Below are 6,000 nucleotides of genomic sequence, written 5' to 3'. Positions count from 1 at the left end.
GATCCTTTTACCCCCAGTCCTAAAGTGTATATTTGCTTTCTTACTCTTCTTATATTTATTGTTTGTTTTTTTGCACTGCTGTAACTGGAGCCTCGTCGTCACGTTTGTCTGTACTGTATATAGCGGTGATGAGAATGTAGTTTAGTTTGAATTTGAACAAAGGATTCGCCCCCCCCCCCCCCCTTTTTTTTTTTTTTTAAAGAAAATGAATTAAAGAAAACTCAAGATAAACAACAAAGGAGAGGTCCACTTTCAAGGATGTAGCTGGTGCCACTGGTACAGATCCAACCAAAATACTGTCAGTAAGATTATAGTACAGAAAATGACATGATTGCAAACATAAATGATAATACACCCAAGAGTAAGGTCTTAATTAAGGTCTTAATTTTAAGGTCTTAAAATTAAGACCTTACTCTAAGCGCCTTGAGGCGACTGTTGTTGGGATTTGGGGCTATATAAATAAAATTGAATTGAAAATTGAATAAAATGGCCTTACTATGGCGCAGAAGAACTTCACTAGTGCCTCAAAACAGCCGACACCAGTGCAGTCCGACCGTCTTTGCGTTTTGATTGGTGCAACCACAGGACCACAGTTTTCCACTTTTCCTCAATCTTACAAAAGTAGTACTCAAAGTAGACAGCAATTCTGGAACTATTTGACCATGCTCATTCCTTTGTCTGGTAGAGTTTTAATTTGCATTTGTAGATGTAGCATCAAACCATTTTTCTAACAAGAGTTCTGAGAAGTGTTCCTGAGCATATGCAGCGATTTCCATCTGTGTTCTGAATGCAGTGTTGCCTGAGGGCCTAAAGATCATACCCACTCAGCGCCGGGTATTGGCCTTGTGTTTTGCATATAGAGATTTCGCCATATATTGACATTATGCAAATGATCATGTGAGGGTGGATAGATAGAGTCTGGTGGAAGCAGCCATCAGAAGATGGGTACATTGTGGTCACTGTGGCCCGTACTTTCATGTAGTTTACGCCAAATTCTGACCCTAGCAGGCAATGTTGCAGCAGAAATTGAGACATACCAGGCAATGTTTTTCCAATCTTCTATTGTCCAATTTTGGTCCAATTGTGGTTTCCTGCTGCTATAGCCCATCTGCCTCAAGGTTCAACACATTGTTCCTTCAGAGATCTTCTGCATATTTTGGTTATAATGAGTGGTTATGTGAATTACTGTTGTCTTACTATCGGCTCAAAGTCTGACCATTCGCCTCTGACCTCTGGGATCAACAAGACATTTTCGACCAGAGACCTGTCGCTCACTGGATATTTTCCCTTGTTTGGATCATTTTCTGTTAACTCTAAGGATGAGTTCCAGTAGAAATTCCAGTAGATCAGTTTCTGAAATACTCAGACAAACCTATCTGGCACCTACAACCACTCCATGTTCAAAGTCACTTAAACCACAGTTCGTCACCCTCCAGACACTTGATTTGAACTTGATCTTCACATAATCCTTAGGGATTATTAAATGTTTCTGACTCTGATCTTAATGCTGCCTAAATGCTTAAATGCACTGAGTTGCTGCAACGTAATTGAATAGGTTTTGTTTGTTTGGGGAGTTTTTTGTTTGTTTGTTCTTTACTGTGATTTACTTAAGGATTTACTTAAAGATATAGCCCCATTTATGTTTTTGCTTGTAGCACACATCATTGTCAACTACAAAACAGGTGAAGAGCTGTTCCTATCCTTGAAGCGCCCTCACACTGTCCCTGTGAACTCTGCCTTGAGACAGTAGCCATTGCATGCATGAAGTTTTTAACATGTGTTCACCCAGCGTTCCTCACACTCTTAAAATCTCCCAAGGGAGAGATCATTTGAGGTGAAAGGTCAGGGGTCAGCACCATGTGTGTGTGTGTGTGTCTATGCCCACATACAAGTCTTTCTTGTAAATAGCTGAGATATTTGAGTTTTCAGTGTTCAGAGAGGCTTTACCACATGTGTGGATACGAAAGGTCCTGTTTTCACTACATTCCCTATTTTGTCATCATGACGCTTCTTTCTCCAAAAACTATACCTACCTACCTATACAAAACTATACAAGACTGGTATTCAAAACGTGCATTTTACTGTAAACATAGACTCAATCATCCAGAGGGCAGGAATTTCTACAAGTTCAATTTTTAAGCTATGATGAAATCCGTCAAGACAAGAAATGAAGAAAAAGCTTTGTTGTTTCAGGTTGTGTGGAGGAAAGTTTAATGCAGTGTGTGTGTGTGTGTGTGTGTGTGTGTGTGTGTGTGTGTGTGTGTGTGTGTGTGTGTGTGTGTGTGTGTGTAGAGATGGTACTCGATGGACAGATGGCCCTTTGTGACTCCTGACACCTGCCAGCTGCTGCTGTGCTCCTCCTCACCTCTTTTCTTTTCCACTCTCCTCTCACCTCACTTCTTCCCTTTTTTCTCCCTCTTTGTTACGTTCACTGCTCCTTTCTTTCTTCCTTTGTGTCCTCTAATTGTAGCCACTTTTCACTGCAAAGACATTTAGATGATCATATAAGAGCAGCAGGAGGAAGGAGGTGTGATCACTATTTCTTTGTTTCTCTGTCCTTTAAAGATCACATAAATAAGAAAGTGGAAGGAATCCAGGACATCTGGAGATCTGTGAGGGTATTTGGGTTTGACAGGCCAAATCTTGAAGTAGGTATTAGGTAATATCATTTGTTTTCATATTTAGCAAAGTTAATGATGTTTTTGCTATATTTTTAAACTGAATCGAGATTATCAGATAATTATTTCAAACAACATCGTCATGTCATTACTAGACATTGATAGCATATAGAAATAAGATTTCAGGTTCAGATTCCTCAAAAAAGATGCTTTTAAGGAAAGTTTTATAAAACTCGAAGGCCACTGTTACTTAAATGGAGTCACTGATCGAGTTTTAGTGCGATCGCACTTACAAACCACCCTCACCCTTCCAAACACATGGGGCTAAATCTGAAATGTTAAAAGCTGATCTTTTTATATGTTCATGTCCTCTTTAAGCCTCTGTTTTTAACCAGCAAGAACACATGTTTCGCCCTCTTCAGAGTGAATGAAATTGGAAACACCCATTCCATTTTGGAAAGGAAAGGTTTATACAAATGCCAAATGAGGTTTGAGGGTTGTGATCGCAGGTGTTTGAGGTGTTTTAAAGAATCTTGGCTCTCTGCTGCAGATATTTTTGTTTGGATTTGGAGCGCAAACAACAAATGCCATGAAAACAACAAAAATCAGCTTCTGCACAAAGCTGTTTTTGTTAAGGAAGCTCTTTCTCAACAATAAACTTTTTTAAAAAAAGTTCAGAAAATAAAACCTATAACCTTATTTCCAACTCTGAAATTTTCCTTTTTTTTCTGTTTTCTTTGCTATGCATAAGTCTTAACTGTTTAGTTTTTGAGACTAAAAAAACCCCCCAAACTTTAACTTAAAAAAAAACAAACTTCCAAAATTGATCCCTGATGAATTTACAAGTTTGTTCACTCCGGTTCACACAGATTAGTTGTTCCCATGTAGTACACAGATTACAATAAGTCAATCAATTTTCCATAGTGGTCCAGCGGGCAGATTGAAGTCTTTGCCAGGCCAATTTTGGCCCCTGTGCCTAATGTTTGACATGTCTGATCTAGAAGAAAATGCTATGGTCAGGTGAAATCAAAATTGAGCTCTTTTGCATCAACTCAAGCCACTGTGTAGGAAGAAGGAGGAAGAGAAATGCTGAGTATGACCCAAAGAACACCTCACAGTCAAGCGCAGGAGTGCAGACATTGTGCTTTGGGCTGTTCTTCTGCTAAGGATGCAGGACAACTTCACCTCATTGAGGTCCACTGTAACACAAAATCTTAGATGAGAGCTTCCTTCCCTTGGCAAGAACATTGAGGCTACGTCCACACTAATGTGTTTTAGTTTGAAAATGCACTGTTTTCTCTCCGTTTTGGCCTCCTGTCCACACTGAGACTGCGTTTTCGCTGAAGGAAAATGCAGCGTTTTGAAAACGCTCTTGAAAACACATACATTTGAAAACGGTGCTTTTAGCATCGCAATGTGGACAGTGAAAACGGAGACTTTTTGAAAACGATGACACGCGTTAGTCAGATGCAGTCATGTGACCAATTAAACAAAGATAGCGGAGGGCATTATACAGCAGTTGTTTTGTTTGCTCTCAATTTTGACAGCCCTATTAGAGATTAATATCAATCTGTACATGCTCCAGATAGCGTTTCTTTAATTCTCACTCACTTTTGCAACTTTGTACTTTTGTGTTACTCGCAGCAACAACTCCACCTCATTGTTAGTCCATTTAAAAAACTCGGTGCTTTTCCTCGACATTTTGCCGCAACGTTTCAACGAGCCAGAAAATAAATAAACGGCAGACAGGAATGAGGCAGGCCGAATCTTCTTGCGTTTCACACACGCGCAGTACTGGAACGTAAGCGTTTTCAGCCATTTCAATGTGGACGCACAACTCTGTGCAAACAACTATAAATGCTAGTGTGGACGAAAACGCCGTTTTCAAATCTATCCGGGCTAGTGTGGATGTAGTGTGACCCAAAACATACCACCATGGCAACAAAGGACTGGTTGAAGAAGAAACACATTAAAGTCATGGAGTTGCCTAGCCAGTCTCCAAAGCTCAGTAATTTAGAAAAACTGTGTAGCTGAAGCTTCATATTGCCAGGTTGCAGAAATCTAAATGATTTAGAGAAGTGGACCCAAAGTCCTTCTGAGATATGTAGATATGAGATAACTGGTGAGCAACTACAAGAAACATTGTACCGCTACGCGTGCCAAAAATGTTTTCTCCACCAGGGATCAACTACTTATTATACTCTATGATATGCAAATAAAAATGTATATAGCTGTACACAGAGAAAACATAATCCCATTGTCATAGACCACAACCTCAAGTAACCGAAAAGGGCACCAGAATAACGACGAAAAGATCACAAAAGATCACAAAACAACGAAAAACTAAAGTTTGTTCAGTGTCCAGTAAGCCTCTCTGCCATCATTTCATCTGCATCTCATCCAGTTACAAATTACACTGTCACAGTTTTAAACATTCACACACTGGGCAACTGGCATTGCCGTGCAGTACAACAAGAAAGGAAATTAATAGTTTAACTTAATTTTCCAGTGTTCAACTATATTCATCTTTTCAATATAAGTAAAGTACTTTTTAACAAACAATTCAAGTTCTTAAATGAGGAAAAATAACATTTGACTCAAGTTTATGATACTTGGCAAGACCAAGCAACTGACTAATTGTTAAGTACATTAGTTTCCTTTAGGAAAGGAAGCACTAAAGCTGCACTTGGTCATGTGAAAACATCTCTTTCACATGACTGCAGTTGATAGTTTGCCAAAGAATGTAAAGTAGTTTCCCCACCAACGGTATTCCTTTATATCTATTAGAGATGGCACGATATCACTTTTTAATGTCCGATACCGATATCATAAATTTGGATATCTGCCGATACCGATATGAATCCGATACAGCGCAGTGATTTGTAATCAATAAAACTGTTTTTTATAAATATCTTGCTGCATTTTGTATAAGTTCATACTCAAGTTTTAAAAAACAAGAGACTGAAGCTATTCTGTTATACCTGTATGCAAAAAATAAAACTCCACCCAAAACATTTTATAGTTCAGCAACACTGATCAATTTAATAAATTTAAACCTACACCATCCTCCCTATTCTGGTATTTTAAAGAGTACTTACCTACCTAACTAATAGGGTTGCCAACTCCCAGCAAAAATATTAGGGAACCACCCCCCACCCTTAATCGATGTAATCAACTTTAATTTAATGCATGTGTAAAACAAATGCACAGAAATCAATTATTTTTCTACAATATTTAAATAGATTCAACATCTTTCTTCAACAGAATTGCAGACTGCACAGATGGTACCTTCCCAAAGGAAAACGTACTACAGCTTACAAGGGTGTATATTAGACTTATTAGTTACTATATACAATAATGGATTTCTATACATTTAATCAGA

Source organism: Copadichromis virginalis, linkage group LG1 (genome assembly GCF_057382275.1).
Source record: "Copadichromis virginalis isolate Kocher_CV1m ecotype Utaka linkage group LG1, C_Virginalis_male_GT1.1, whole genome shotgun sequence".
NCBI classification, from domain to species: Eukaryota; Metazoa; Chordata; class Actinopteri; order Cichliformes; family Cichlidae; genus Copadichromis; species Copadichromis virginalis.
This window is presented reverse-complemented; position numbering follows the sequence as displayed.